Source organism: Hemicordylus capensis, chromosome 4 (genome assembly GCF_027244095.1).
Source record: "Hemicordylus capensis ecotype Gifberg chromosome 4, rHemCap1.1.pri, whole genome shotgun sequence".
In the NCBI taxonomy this organism is placed as follows: domain Eukaryota; kingdom Metazoa; phylum Chordata; class Lepidosauria; order Squamata; family Cordylidae; genus Hemicordylus; species Hemicordylus capensis.
In genome coordinates, this window is record NC_069660.1 from 6,713,783 (window position 1) to 6,730,138 (window position 16,356).

A 16,356-nucleotide genomic window follows, 5' to 3' on the forward strand; every position below is an offset into this window, starting at 1 on the left:
GGCGCAGCTGATTCAACAGCTGTGCCCATTCCTTGAAGAGGATGGCCTCAAAACAGTGGTGCACCAGCTGGTAACCTCCCAGCTTGACTATTGCATTGCGCTCTGTGTGGGGCTGCCTTTGTACGTAGTTCGAATACTTCAATTAGTTCAGAATGTGGCAGCCAGACTGGTCTCTGGGGTAACCCGGAGAGACCATATTACGCCTGTTTTGAAACAATTGCACCGGCTGCTGATATGTTTCCGGGCAAAATACAAAGTGCTGGTTCTTACCTTTAAAAGCCTGAACAACTTAGGCCCGAGTTACCTCAAAGAGCGCCTTCTTCTGCATGTTTGGACAGGGAATGGCTGCATTGTTCCTGTTAGATGGGTGCCTTGCGGAGGCTCCAGCTCTGCCCTGACACGGGCTGCCGCCTCGGAACTAGCAAGAGCTGTGAGAGAAGAGATTGCCTGAGGGCCGGTTTTCCCATCGAACTGGCACAGGCTCTCTCTGTGGGTGATGGGGAATCATGGGGGAGAGCTGGTCTTGTGGTTGCAAGCATGACTTGTCCCCTAGCTAAGCAGGGTCCACCCTGGTTGCATTTGAATGGGAGACTAGAAGTGAGAGCACTGTCAGAGAATCCCTTAAGGGGATGGAGCCACTCTAAGGAGAGCAGAAGGTCCCAGGTTCCCTCCCTGGCAGCATCTCCAAGAGAGGGCTGAGAGAGAGACTCCTGCCTGCAACCTTGGAGAAGCCGCTTCCAGTCTGTGAAGACAATACTGAGCTAGATGGACCAAGGGTCTGACTCAGTCTATGGCAGCTTCATATGTTCCTATGTATGTTCCTATGATCATCAGCGCACATTAAGGTCATCTGAGGAGGTTCATCTCCAGTTACCACCAGCTCATCTGGTGGAGACTCAGAGGTGGGCCTTCTCTATAGCTGCTCCGACCGGGACTGTGGAATGCGCTCCCTGTGGAAATCCATAATTTGAATTCTCTATTAGAGCCCTTAAAACATATCTGTTTGGCCTAGCTTTCCAGGGTTTTTAAATCGGTTTTAATATTTTAACCTGGTTTCAGGGTCTTTAATTATTGCAATTGTTTAATTGTTGTTTTAAAATGTTTTTTTTTAATTTTTAATTGTTTTTGTTTTAGCTCTTTACTGTTTTAATGGTTTGTTTTAATTGTAAACCGCCCTGAGCCATTTTGGAAGGGAGGTATAAAAATCAAGTAAATAAATAAATAAATAAATGATCACAATCTAAAGGACTACATAATGAATAGGTAAGGAGAGAGAGAGATGTTTCTATCTGCTCTCTAGGAGGAAAGGAAGGATTGTGATTCAGCACACGAAGTGCGGAAGAGTCAGATCAGGGGTCCGAGACTACACAGGAACATAGGAAGCTGCCATATACTGAGTCAGACCACTGGTCCATCTAGCTCAGTATTGTCTATACAGACTGGCAGCAGCTTCTCCAAGGTTGCAGGCAGGAATCTCTCTCAGCCCTGTCTTGGAGAAGCCAGAGAGGGAACTTGGAACCTTCTGCTCTTCCCAGAACAGCTCCATCCCCTGAGGGGAATATCTTCCAGTGCTCACACTTGTAGTCTCCCATTCCTATGCAACCAGGGCAGACCCTGCTTAACTAAGGGACAAGTCATGCTTGCTACCACAAGACCAGCTCTGCTCTCCTCTCTAGAGACAGGTAGAACAGCTAGGGAGACCCTTACTCACTATCTCTACTCCCAGTACCCCTAGTGGTCATTAGGATCGTTGGTGCAAAAGATGCACTGGAACTCCATCTCCAACACTCCTAACGTCCATGCTTCTGCAATCAGCTTGTTAGGCACTGTCTGTCTGAATCTTGCTTTTGGGGGGGATATAATATGTATGTATGTATGTATGTATGTATGTATGTATGTATGTATGTATGTCTGACATTTATAAACCACCCCATCCAAAGGCTCTGGGCAGTGTACAACAACTTTTAAAAGACATAAAAGCACACGATTCAAAATGAAGTGCTAAAAACAACATAAAAACCATTGAAACCATTAAAAACCAATTAATATACTCAGAGAAGCACTTTACAAACCTTGGAAGGCCAGGCCAAACAAATAGGTTTTTAGGGCTCTCTTAAAGGCCGACAGCGAGCCTAAACTGTGGATATCTGCGGGGAGCGCATTCCACAGGCCAGGAGCAGCTACAGAAAAGGGCCAGTTCCGAGTCACCACCAGACATACCGGTGATGACTGGAGATGGACCTCTCCAGATGACCTCAACAAGCGATGGGGATTATACTGAAGAAGGTGCTCTCTAAGGTAGCTCGGACCCAATATAAATCCACTGAATTCATTGGGACTTATTCTGTATCTTTGCGTAAGGTTGCAGTCACAATTACTTATCCTGGGACCTGGGATGAAAGGGAGGTGAGCCAGCCTCTCTCTTTTTACACCCCGCCCCCGCTAAGGCTATAGTCCTGGGCACTCTTGCTCTGTGTAGCTGTACATACATTCAGGCTGCAAGCATGCATTCTGTTCCACAGTCTTAACCTTAAAAAAAAAAATTGTAGGTGCCTTGGAACCACTGTTGGGTGATGGGAAGAGTGCATTGTGGTATGGTTTATGTTGGGTGCTGCGCCCTATTGCAGAGTAAATCACCTGTGCCCCACTTGGTTGAGTAAGAACACTCCACACACAGGTAAAAGTTCAACAAAAGAATATATTGAAGTTGAGGACACTTACATGATGTATTGTCTCAGTAAGTCCAGCTACACATAGTCATTCATATACATAAGGCACATATGGTGCAGCATTTACCACTGTGGACAAGTTGCTCTGGTTTGAGCTTTACTCTTATACTAGTAGTGTCCAATCACCACAGGCCATTACTCAGGGCCTTATTACTTGTCAACAGGCTTCACATGTTGCCAGTTACACCACCTGCACAGTGACTTGCACTTCGCATTTAAAGCTGTACACACAACACCTCACAGTCAATAAATCCTGACAGTTTAGGAGTATACATCAGGACTGGGAGAGGGGATACTCAGACTGCCATGCTCCCAGTGACATTACTGGGATCTCAGTGGGGTTTCTCAATTTGAAACTGGACTTGGAAAGCCATTCTGACCTTTAAGGAAGAAAGCTCAGGTTACCAAATCCAGTTCTGAACTGACCGGCTCACCCATCCCTACATATCATGAAGATAGTTCATTCAAAGGCATCCTTCAGAGCCACCTGCTGGAATGCAATAGGACACAACAGGGTACCAGGTGTGGGGCTCCTTCCCAAGCCCTCTCTGATCAGAAAGAAAAGTGCCACAAGGAAAAGAGGCAGCTGCTGAGAGGGAGCATTCAAAGGCCCAGAAAGGACTGGAACTCTCAGATAATCCTGCAGAATCCTGGAAGAGAGTCAAAGCCATGACACTAACATGACAAGCGATGGGGAGAACAAAGGGAAGCAGGAAGGGAGAGAGAATCTCTGTTCCTCAGCCTTGCAGGGCCCGAAATGATTTAACAGCATGTGACTGAGCCAGGTTGACAGGACCAACTTCTGCTCTGGCAGAAGTTGGAAGAGTTTTGTGTACCAGAGAAAATATTTGACTTGCTGTCATATACATGTGATCATATACTGGAGATCATATACTGGATCAGGAGAAAGGGCTCAAAGAGGTGAGGGGAGGAAGGCTTGAAATTCATTCATTCATTCATTCATTCATTCGATTTCTATACCGCCCTTCCAAAAATGGCTCAGGGCGGTTTACACAAAGATATAACAAACAAATAAGATGGAACCCTGTCCCCGAAGGGCTCACAATCTAAAAAGAAACATAAGATAGACACCAGCAACAGTCACTGGAGGTCCTGTGCTGGGGGTGGACAGGGCCAGTTACTCTCCCCCGGCTAAATAAAGAGAATCACCACGTTGCTTAACTCCCCCGCAGACTATCTCCTTTTTCGTTGCTGGGCGGCGGATCAGGCGCCCAGACGACCCCTGGCTGTTCCCAACAGCATGGAGTTTTGGGGGCCAAGAGGCCCCAGGAACTCCCATGATGCACTGCGCGGGTGCACGGTGCGTTGTGGGGAGTTTCTCGGTGCCAGCGGGGAGGCTACTCATGTGTAGGTGCCACACGAAGCTGTGCGGCACCAACACACGATCAGTTCACCTGGTTTATGTTTATGTTTATGCTGCAGAGTAAACTTGATACTTTGTTACTTTGTGTTGGGTTTTATGCTGTTCAGAGGTTAAGGCCCTCTGTTGCTAGGCAGCCGCAACAGATACTGTTGCTAGTGTAACCCCTCTTGTACTTCAGAAGCCGGGGGCAGTGTGCGGGGGGGGGGGGGGCTCTCTCTCTCTCGAGTTTGACAGTGTAGTTCCATCAGTGACTGCAGAGAAGGATAAACAAAAGAGATTCTTGCACCCAGCTCAAAGGGTTAACCAGTGTTGCATTTCCATTCTTTTATATTTATATTTCCAAAACACTTGAATGTATCTATATACAAAAGTACCAGAGTTAGCAACAATAGTGACCAGTTTCAAATGCAAATTCACAACAGAGCAGGCATAAAATTCTTCATAAAATAGTGTCATCTAGCCAATATGTAATGTCTATGAAGAAGAAGAAGAAGAAGAAGGTGGTGCACAGGGAAACCACACCAAACCCCAGCCCCTTTCTTTTGGAATTTCCCAAATGTCACCCTGTTACAGTCCATACAACTCCATGAAGAAAATCTTGAGAGCATGCAGAACCAGAAGAGCAAGCATGAAGCAGACTCCTCAGGCATGTCCAGGACTTTGAATGGAGTTGGTGCACAAACCTGATTGCAGAGGGAGAAAGGAGCTGCAATGATATAAGTGGACATAAAGCAGAAAGCTGCAAAATGTCCCCTTTTCCTCCTCAGGCCTCTGAACATGCTCCAACGGTAATAAGGAGAGGAGAGGGAATTTCAATACAGCCTTAAACTGCCAACCATTGGCTCTCATTACTAACACTCACCCGTGGATAATATGGATAATAATGGTGGGGGGAGGGTTTACTCTAGAGAGGAGGTCTGACTAGGAGGAGAGCTGATCTTGTGCCTGCAAGCATGGATCTTCCCCTTTGCTAAGCAGGGTCTGCCCTGGGTTGCATTTGAATGGGAGACCATGTGAGCACAGTAAGCTATTCCCCTTAGGGGATGGGGCCACTCCGGGAAGAGCATCTAGGTTCCAAGTTCCCTCCATGGCATCTCCAAGATAAGGCTGAGAGAGACTCTTGCCTGCAACCTTGGAGAAGCCGCTGCCAGTCTGTGTAGACAATACTGAGCAAGATGGACCAAGGGTCTGACTCAGTAGAAAGCAGAAAGCAGCTTCCCATGTTCTTAAGGTGCTTACAGGAGGTGCTGATGGAGTCTAAAGTAGCTCTAGAGCAGGGGAATCTTCACTTTCCCCAGCAAATGGGGTTCACTCTAGCAATAAACAAAACAAACAAAAACGTCAATGCGAGAGGGTTTCCCACTGTGCAGGTTTCCCCACGTTTCCCACTGTGCTGACCTCCGTGCAAGACTGGGCATTTATCAGAGCTAGGAAACAGGGGCATTTCAGGAAACAAGAGGCCTCTCAAGCCCTATTTCCATCTTGGATGGTGAGCACAGACTGCTGGGAGATGCCGTCCTCCCCTGGGCTTTCCCCACAGTGGAAAGAACTGGGAGGACTACATTTCCCAGCAGTCTGGGCTCACCTTCCAAGATGGCAATGGGGCTCGAGAGGCCTCTGTTTCCCTTAAAGGAACCCCACCAGCACTGGGCAAAATACAGCCCTGTCGGGAGTGGCCAGGGAGTCTCTGCAGAATATTCAGTTTTGGCTGTAGCTTCATACAGCCTAATAAACAATTTGTTAGGAAGCTCCACTTAGGGCTGATTGAGTCTGCCACTGACTCCTGGGCCTTGCCATGGAGAATACATGTTCCTAGAGCAAAACACTAAAAAGGCACTTAAGGCTGTTCAACACAGTGCTGTTGAAGCCCACCACATCATCCAAACAGGACAGGTGCGCTCCACGAGTGTTCAGTCCTTTCCTGCCCCCCACCCCCACTCCTGGCACAATGCGGTACCTTTCCCTAATTGCATGGGGAGTCAGTTCATTTGTGCCACCCCTCTATAAATTTCTACTGCATTTAGAGGGGTGGTTCAGACAAACTGGCGGATGGAGGATGGGTGCAGGTGACTGCTGGCTGGTGTGGAGGGGAGCCCTGTGTTAGGAGCCCCTGTGGCCATCTGAGACAACCATGTCTGCATCTTGCTGTGTTGGCCAGTTGGCCTTTTGCTGTGGTACTGCTGGAGGTTCACTTTGCTGCAAATGGTGTCCCAAGATAAAGCAGTCAACCACTACCCACCCGCTTCATGTAGGCACTCTGTTTCATCTTGGTGACCCTCATCTGTTGTGTCACAATATCAGTGACAGACCGTCGGAGAAGCAATGAAAGAGCATATTCGCTTTTTTTGATACGATATCCCAATGTATACAGCCAAGCCAAAGATGTCCGAAGCTGGTGGGCTAGAACTCTGCAGTTTACCAAGGGGAATGGCCTGCTTCTTCATTTTTCTTCTTACAATCCAAATCAACAATAGCAAAATCTGCTGTGCATACATTCATAATGGATTTGGGTTCATTGAACTTCTAGTCTTGGCAGCCATGTGCTCAGGAGCCTTTCCCATTCCAGACGAGAGAATACCTTTACTCATGCATGGTGCTATGTATGAAGGTGCTGTGAGAGGGGTCCTCTTTATTCTCATTCAACTCATCCTGCTTGTGTAATATCTGCATATAAATGGAATAAGAACTGGACGTCTGGCACAAGGTGCAATAAACTCTGCTCCGGCTCCTTCGCTTTTGTGACTCTCACATTTGTGCTCCGTTGCTGTGGCAGCTCTGATTGTGATGGCTCTTCTTTACACCTGGCGGATGGCTGTGCTTTTAACAAGATCTTGCTTGGCATCAGTGGTGGCCTGTGTCTGCTTATTTCAATGGTAGTCATCTCTCCCTGTGTCCAAAAAGCTTTCAAGTTTTATTTATGGTAATTTTAATCTGTTTATATGATTTTTAGGTTTCGGTTGCTGTTTGTTTAAATTGTAACCTGCCCTGAGCTTTTCTATAGGGAGGTATATAAATGCATTAAATAAATAAATACAATGAAGGAAGGAATAAAACTGGGGATTGGAGACAGCACAGGGCAGAGCTCTCCGGCCCTGGGTCCCTGGATTTGTTAGACTACAAAGGCTTCTGGGGACCCAAGGAGGGGAACTTCTGGATGGGGGAAGTTGGGATTGGGAACTGCCGTAGCCCCGGCATTGATGACACCATGGCTAGCACAGCGTGCATCAGGCTGGGCATCATCTTTATTCTGCACACATTATTTCTTTATTCTAAAAGGCAGATGTGTAGCCACCGTGGACCCAAGCACTTCTGGGGGCCACCAGAGGTTCCCACTGGTTCCTCTCACATCTTGGGCGTGGGCACCGGAGACACTCATCCTTCCCTGCGCTGGGCACGCTGCACTGGGCTTTGTTCGTGTGCCATTAGAGTTTGGACCACAACAGCACACGGACAAGGTGCCGAGCGCAGCAAGCAGATGGGCAACTTGCCTGTCTTGCTGGTGGTGGCCACGCCCCTTGCATGTGACATCATTTGCAGGGGCTGTGGCTGGTGCTCGCTGACGTACACACACATTAGCACAGGGGCAGGGGGCCGCTGGTCGAGCTCTTGTCCCATGGCTGGTGGGAAGCTCCCTACGATATATTATAAGTTAATGACCTTTAGTTTAAAATACACCCTGCATCTTTGATTGGTTCTTTCCTGTGCCTATCCTATTCTGTCACGGGAAGTTTAAGAATAACTGGGGGCAGTAAGACTGTAAGGAGAAGGGATTTGTTTTATAGAGGGCCTTCCACAAATAGTTGATGCGGTGAGACTCCTAATGGAGATGCCACACCCATCAGAAACAATGCCAGGCAGTGTTTATGCACACAGGGGCATCGGGAATGGACATATGCTGAGTCAGACCATTGGTCTATCTAGCTCAGTATTGTCTTCACAGACTGGCAGCGGCTTCTCCAAGGTTGCAGGCAGGAATCTCTCTCAGCCCTATCTCAGAGATGCCAGGAAGTGAACTGGGAACCTTCTGCATGTAAGCGGGCAGATGATCTTTCCAGAGTGGCCTCATCCCCTGAGGGGAATATTTTACAGTGCTCACATGTAGTCTCCCATTCAAATGCAAACCAAGGTGGGCCCTGCTTAGCAAAGGGGACAATTGATGCTTGCTACCATAAGATCAGCTCTCCTCCCAGCAACTCTAGCAACTCATAGCCACAATAGTTTAAAACCCTATTTACCCAAATCAAAGGTGGCTCTGAATTTAAGATGATCCCCTTAAAAGAAGAGGTTAGATACAAGTCATACCTGTAAAGGAATCGGACTCTGATTTTATGATGACCTCCTGATTTCTAATACCAAAAAAACTTGGGGGAAAACTAGTCTTGAATTCAGGTAAATACAGGTAAAGTGTGCCGTCGAGTTGGTGTCGACTCCTGGCACCCACAGAGCCCTGTGGTTGTCTTTGGTAGAATACAGGAGGGGTTTACCTTTTCCTCCTCCCGTGCAGTATGAGATGATGCCTTTCAGCATCTTCCTATATCGGTGTTTCAGTATATCGCCCAATATAGGTATTTCAGTAAGGGATCCACAAATTGTTAAAAATAAGGAGAATGAAATTACCAGGGTCTAGCGGTGGGCCTCTGTGAGCAACAGGATGCTGGACTTGATGGGCCTTGGGCCTCATCCAGCAGGGCTGTTCTTATGTTCTTAGTTTGATACTAGAAAATAGGGACTGTTCTTGGTAAATAATGGCAGTTGGAGCCTATGAAAAATAGCCTCTGGATCCTGGGAAGAAAGTAAATTCTTCCTTTCTCAGCAATGGATTCCAGAAGGTTGTGTTCCAACAACAGGCCTTCTATAGATACATCCCAATTTTCATCTGTGAAATGTTGGAGAGTAAGTATTTCCCCAGCTCTTACAACTGAATATAGCCTGCTGCTAACTGGGCAAAGAGGCACCTTTTACCATGGTGATTCTCTTTATTTAGCAGGGGGAGAGTAACTGGCCCTCTCCACCCCCAGTACAGTACTTCCAGTGACTGTTGCTGGTGTCTATCTTATGTTTCTTTTTAGAATGTGAGCCCTTTGGGGACAGGGTTTCATCTTATTTGTTCGTTATGTGTCTATGTAAACGATGTAAACATTTTTGGAAGGGCAGTATAGAAATCGAATTAATAATAATAATAATAATAATAATAATAATAATAATAATAATAATAATACTTCTGGTGTTATTATTAGATCTTGCATGTGTTGGTTACATTTTTTGACCTCTTGCATCCAGCCTGCTTTTTTATTATAATCTATTGGATTGTCCCATAATTCTGGGGGAAATTATGGGACAATCCAATAGATTATAATAAAAAGCAGGCTGGATGAAAGAGGTCAAAAAATGTAACCAACACATGCAAGATCTAATAATAACACCAGAATTAATAAGTGAAAGAGCAAAGAAAATTAAAAATTGGACTGTGCCAGGTGACGATGAACTGCATGGCTTTTGGCTTAAACACCTAACAAGCCTTCATAAACAACTATCAAAACAGTTCAATCACATTATGAAAGGCGGTGATATTGAACAATGGCTAACAGCTGGGAAAACTCATCTCATCATGAAAGACCCAGCAAAAGGTGCAGTTCCAAGTAATTATAGACCGATCACCTGCCTGCCAACCATGTTCAAATTATTAACTGGAATAATAGCAGATGAAGTCATGCAACTCTTATTAACTAACAAACAGCTTCCAGTTGAACAGAAAGGAAATTGCCTGAACACCAGAGACGCAAAAGACCAGCTACTGGTTGACAAAATGATTTTAGAAAACTGCAAGAGAAGAAAAACAGATCTAAGTGTTGCATGGATTGACTACAAGAAAACCTTCGATTCATTGCCTCACACATGGATACTAAAATGTTTAGAAACAACTGGTGTCAGCAAAAACATTCAGATATTTATTTAAAAAGCAATGAGCATGTGGAGTACATAGTTAACAATCAATGGCGAGACACTTGGACAGGTTAGCATTAGAAGAGGCATTTTCCAAGGGGACTCACTATCCCCTCTATTGTTTGTAATCGCCATGACCCCACTTTCACAAATACTAAACAAAACAGGCCTTGGATACCAAACATCTAAAACATCCAGTAAAATCAACCATCTGCTGTACATGGACGATCTGAAGTTGTATGGAAAGTCCCAGACAGAAATCGAATTACTGCTAAACACTGTCCGTATATTCAGTAGCGATATAGCAATGGAGTTTGGACTAGACAAGTGTGCTGCATTAATAATGAACAGAGGGAAAATAACAAAAACAGAAGGAATAGAACTGCCCAATGGAAGCAAGATCAAGAACCTGGAAGAGAAAGAACCTTACAAATACTTGGGCATTCTCCAGGCTGATAACATCGCACACACTGAAGTGAAAAGAAAAATTGGAAGTGAATACATCAGGAGAGTTAGAAAAATCCTCAAGTCCAAACTCAATGGCGGGAACACCATACAAGCCATAAACACCTGGGCTATACCTGTTATCAGATACACTGCAGGAATAATAGACTGGACCCAGGCAGAGCTAGAGACGCTAGATCGTAAGACCAGGAAAATCATGACCATCAATCATGCTCTGCACCCCCGCAGTGATGTAGATAGGCTCTACCTCCCTCGCAGCTCAGGTGGAAGAGGAATGCTGCAAGTCCATCAAACAGTAGAGGAGGAGAAAAGAGGCCTTGAAGAATATATAAAGGACAGTGAAGAAGATGCACTTCAAATGGTCAAGAACGAGAAACTATTCAACACCAATGAAAGAAAGTAGGCCTACAAGAAAGAACAAGTCAAGAACCAAGCAGAAAAATGGAGAAATAAGCCCCTGCATGGTCAATATTTGCACAATATAAGTGGAAAATCAGACATCACCAAGACCTGGCAATGGCTTAAGAATGGCAACTTGAAGAAAGAATCAGAGGGTTTAATACTCGCTGCACAAGAACAGGCACTAAGAACAAATGCAATAAGAGCAAAAGTAGAAAAATCAACCACAAACAGCAAGTGCCGCCTTTGTAAAGAAGCAGATGAAACAGTGGACCACCTAATCAGCTGTTGTAAGAAGATCGCACAGACTGACTACAAACAAAGGCATGACAAGGTAGCAGGGATGATACACTGGAACATCTGCAAAAAATACAAGCTACCTGTAGCCAAGAATTGGTGGGACCATAAAATTGAAAAGGTTGAAGAAAATGAAGATGTAAAAATATTATGGGACTTCCGACTACAAACAGACAAACATCTGCCACACAATACACCAGATATAACTGTAGTCAAGAAGAAAGAAAAACAAGTCAAAATAATCGACATAGCAATACCAGGGGATAGCAGAAGAGAAGAAAAAGAAATAGAAAAAATCACCAAATACAAAGATCTACAAATTGAAATTGAAAGGCTGTGGCAGAAAAAGACCAAAACAATACCAGTGGTAATTGGCGCCCTGGGTGCAGTTCCAAAAGACCTTGAAGATCACCTCAACACCATAGGGGCCACAGAAATCACCATCAGCCAATTACAAAAAGCAGCTTTACTGGGAACAGCTTATATTCTGCGACGATATCTATAACCATTGACAATAAAATTCAGCCATCCTAGGTCCTTGGGAAGGACTCGATGTCTGGATAAAACAAACCAGTCAATAACACCTGTCTGACTGTGTAAACAAGAAATAATATAGGCCAGGAAAGAGCTGGCAACAACAACATTCACATTACCCACAGCACTGAATGGCCCAAAATGCTGAAGAACATATGACCCATCCACACCTAATCAAAGGTTGCCCATCTGTATGACCCACAGTGGCAGGAATCTTCAGCTGCTGCATCAGATGAGGCCACCCTGATTGTGATGAGTAATCAAAGAAATCGCCACAGGGTGGCCTGGTCTCTGCATACCTGCTTTGTATTTTCAGACTAGAGCAAAAGTTCTATAATTGAAGGGGTTCTGTACAGAGGACATCGGCTCTTGTGTGAATTATTAAAAGCAAGAGCTTAATAGAATACATGAGAGTATCTGGATATGGGAAGGTGTAAAAGGATAGCTGAAGGTGTCCAATATTGGGACCACGGAGACATCTTTATATAGGGCTGATGCTTAGACAATGTTGCAGAGAAATTACTTATCCTTTATAAGTAATTGAACAGGAAGCTTACTTTAACTGAGAAACAAGAGTTTAATATTTATTACTAACTAAACATAGGCTAAGAAAACTATAGACTAACTTCATCCGAGGGTGCTACTCAGTGATGACTCAAAAGAGAGCCTTCTCCGTAGTTCCCCAGAGACTGTGGAACACCCTTCCTGCTGAGATTAGAGCAGCTCCATCCCTGTTGGCTATTAGGATAGGAAACAACCAAACACTCATCTCTTCAGCCAAGCTTTTTAGCTTTTGTTGGGAATTCTCTCTGGTAAGATATATTCTTCTATTACAGCAGAGTGCACAGAGGCACAACACAGTGGAGTCTGCCTAGGCATGTGTGTCTGCTAAGAGCCAAAAGAAACTTGGAGCCAGTTCATAGTTTCAAATCAATATGAGGAGTCTTTATTGGAGAACTCAATTCTAGATAGGAAAGTGGAGAGATAGGATCTCTAATCTAGCTAGCTAGCTGGATGCAGAGAGATGGTTTCTGCATCTCTGCACACATGGTGCAGGGAGAGAGGAGTATAGGTGTTGCAAGGGAGAAGAAAGGGGAAGAGGAAGAGGAAGAGGAAGCGGCAGGAAGGAAGGAAGGAAGTCCCTAGAGTAGCAATCTACATATCAAAGGGATAGTGTCAGAGCAGTAGAGAAGGGATGACCAATGTCTTGACCCCTCTAGCCCTCTGACTCACTAGTCTGTCCCCCTCTGTCATTGAGACATGAGACAGCATAGAGTCCTTCACTTCCAACAGCTTTTTGGTCATTTTTATGGGTACTTTAATTAGTTTTTTTTAATATGGTGGGGGGTGGGGGGGTGTTGTTGTTTTTAAGCCTACTTTCCAGTAGGTTTATGAGATCACCCGACATTCTGTATCTGTGTGTCCGTGTGTCCCCCACTATCAACTTTACAATGCCTGGACCAATATGAACCAAATCGGTTACAGTTATAGGGACACATAAGGACACCTCAACGGTATAGTTTGTGATGATGTCATCCATCCCAATCCAAGATGGCAGCCACATGAAATATTGAGGCACAAGTGCACTAACTTGAGGACTGTCTAACCAATTTGAACCAAATTTGGTACAGTTGTAGTGAGTGACACACAGGGACACCTCAATGGTGTAGTTTACAATGATGTCATCCACCCCGATCCAAGATGGTGGACGCATGAACATTTGAGGTTCCAGAGATCTAACTTGTGGACCTCAATTTGCATCAAATTTAGTCCAGTTGTAGAGACAGTGAAAGGAAAGTAGGCTGATTAGTTCATACTAATTTTTTATTGCTGTAAACCACCTAGAGACTTTGATAGTGGGGGGGGGGAACAAATAGGTTAAATAAAATAAATAACAGTCTCTTGTGCAGAGAGAAGGAGAACCTCTCAGTTTGAATTTTAAGTCAGCAAGTGAGGAGGAGACAAACAAACACTGTGACTCCACCCCAAGCCAATACATAGACATTCAAACAGAGAAGCATGCTCCGTGTAAATAACTGAGACAATGTCTATGGAAAAATCCCAACACTGAAAATCCCAGGCTGTTAAGCAAGGACAAACTGGAAGTATGGTACAAGACGGGCCAAGACAGGGGCAGACTTATAATTGAGTGCCTGTGTGCTCTGCACCCAGGCTGACCAAGGGGAAGCTGCCATGCCCACCCTCTGTGGGCCTCTGCAGCTCACCACCACTGGCCTCCTACTATGCTGCTGCAACATGGTGTAATGACGTCACTGCCCCAGTGCAAGGCGGTATAATGGGAGGCCGGAGGTGGTGGTGGTGGTGGTGAGCAGAGGGCTGTCCTGGAGGCCCGTGGTGGGTGGGCAGATGGTCAGATGAGTAGCAGCAGCCCACCAATAAAATCTACTAGACATCACAACTGTAGTGGGCCAGGTTTATGTATTGGTCTTAGACTATTTTTCACCCCATCCTAAGGCAGCTGTGTTAGCTGCCTTAACACAGAGAGCACAAATGTTATGTACTTTGCATTTGTTCTCCCTCACCCCCCCAATCTGAAGCATGGAATTCCAGTCCACATGTTCTTATTTCTAGCAATGGCCCCTAGAATGACCGTCTCCATCCCCAGTGCCCCTCGGGGTCAATAGGATGGAAGGCATAAAGAGCCAATGCTCCTGGAGCTGGATCTCCAACACTAATTAAATAAATTTAATTGATTAATTGTATGTGTTTTAATCAATAATTGGTTGATTAAATCCCTATGCATTTGCATTTGAGCAAAACCATAGTTCCAAAGCAAACAGCATATGTTTTGTAATGTGGGAAGACGCACACATGTGCAGAAGAGGTGGTATATATGTGAGAGAGATGGGGGATAACTTTTCTAAAATGTTGACTGCCCTCTGAAGTCTTTCATAAAAACATGGAGGGTGGATCATCATGACCAAAGTGCTGTCAAAAGGTAGAAGGAGTCCCAGTACTGAGTCATCTGGGTTGTGAAAATGTCAGGCAGAAGACCAGGAAGTGATCATGTGTGAGGCACAATTGTGTGCGAGGCACAATTGGCTCAGGCATCTGACCTTTGCCATGCTAGATCAAATCTAAGGTTACTGATGTTGGCTTCATCCCAAACAACTGCAATTAACTCCTCTCACACGATCACTTCCTGATTCACCACCTGACATTTCCTTTGATTGAGTATCGGGAGTGTGGGTGCCTCCCTCCCTCCTCCTCCCAGTTTGATCTTGAGAACTTGCCCATAGTAAAACTAATACTTGGAAAGTAATAATTGAGAAAGCCCTGCTGTCTGGTGAATTAAGGTGCCTGTTTAGTAAACGATAACTTTTTAAAACATTCATTAATCTAACTATTTAATCCAGGGGTTCTCAGCTTGGGTTCCCCTGTTGTTGAAGTATATCTCCCATCATTCCCTGCTGCTGCAATGGCTGAACAATATTTTTAGATGCAAAAGAAGACACCTTAACCACTTTCCTGAAGAGGAAATGAAAGGGAAACCACTGGTTTTGGTGGTGTGGTGCAAAAGCCACACCAGAGAAGAGTCAGGAAACAACACAACCCTATTTAGATGTGTGTGTGTGTGTGTGTACAGGTGTCTGTACCACTTTAAGTGGCACAGTGGGGAAATGCTTGAATAGCAAGCCAGAGGCTGCTGGTTCGAATCCCCACTGGTACGTTTCCCAGACTATGGGAAACACCTATATCGGGCAGCAGTGATATAGGAAGATGCTGAAAGGCATCATCTCATACCGTGTGGGAGGTGGCAATGGTAAACCCCTCCTGTATTCTACCAAAGAAAACCACAGGTCTCTGTGGGCGCCAGGATTCAAAATTGACTTAACGGCACACTTTGCCTTTACCTTACAGGTGTCTGTACACATCTGTGTCTTTTTGTGTGAATGTGAATGACTTGTACATGCATTCATTTTCAGGTTCTTCAAGACATTTCAGTCCTCCACAAGTCACCAATATTCCGATGGTTTTAGAACGTGTGACAGGTCTCAAGAATTTGGGGGGATCGTAAATGTTTTCTCCTAAATTTACCTTTGAGGAGCAGGGGATGTTCTTGTCCGAGGCAAAATGTTGATGTATGACTGTGTTCCTTGCTTTAACCTCTTTTTCCTGCAACAATGCTGTTAAGTGCTGGCTCTTTTCCCTTTAGCAACACAGTCGAGAAGAGGGAAAGGGGGCAAGCAGTCTACCCTGTCAAGAGTGGTCCATGGAACCCTTTGCAGCTGCTCATTTCACAGACAATGGATACGCATTTCAGCAGCAGGCTGTGTCCCGATTTGTACATTTATCAGAATATCTTAAGAAAGGCCTCACACATTTACGTGCTGGGGCCTGCACAGGCTGTGATTGCCTTTTGAGAATCAAAAAAGCATCTCAAATTCCAATCATGGAACTCCCCTGGCACATGAAAGATGAAGGATGAGGCTGTAGCTCCAAGGCAGAGCCTGTGCTCTGCATGCAGAAGGTCCTGGGTTCAATCCCTGGCAGCATCTCCTGGTAGAGCTGGGAAAGGCTTCTGCCTGAAACCTTGGAGAGCTGCTACCAGTCAGGGTAGGCAATACTGAGCTAGAGGGACCA

The 16,356-nt window shown here is 45.2% G+C and overlaps 1 pseudogene; it reads left to right on the plus strand.

Annotated features, from left to right (window-relative positions):
* Window positions 1-6,244: 6,244 nt before the first annotated feature.
* The window catches only part of LOC128322288 (serine incorporator 5-like), a 196,914-nt pseudogene continuing 186,802 nt past the window's right edge, over window positions 6,245-16,356 (plus strand).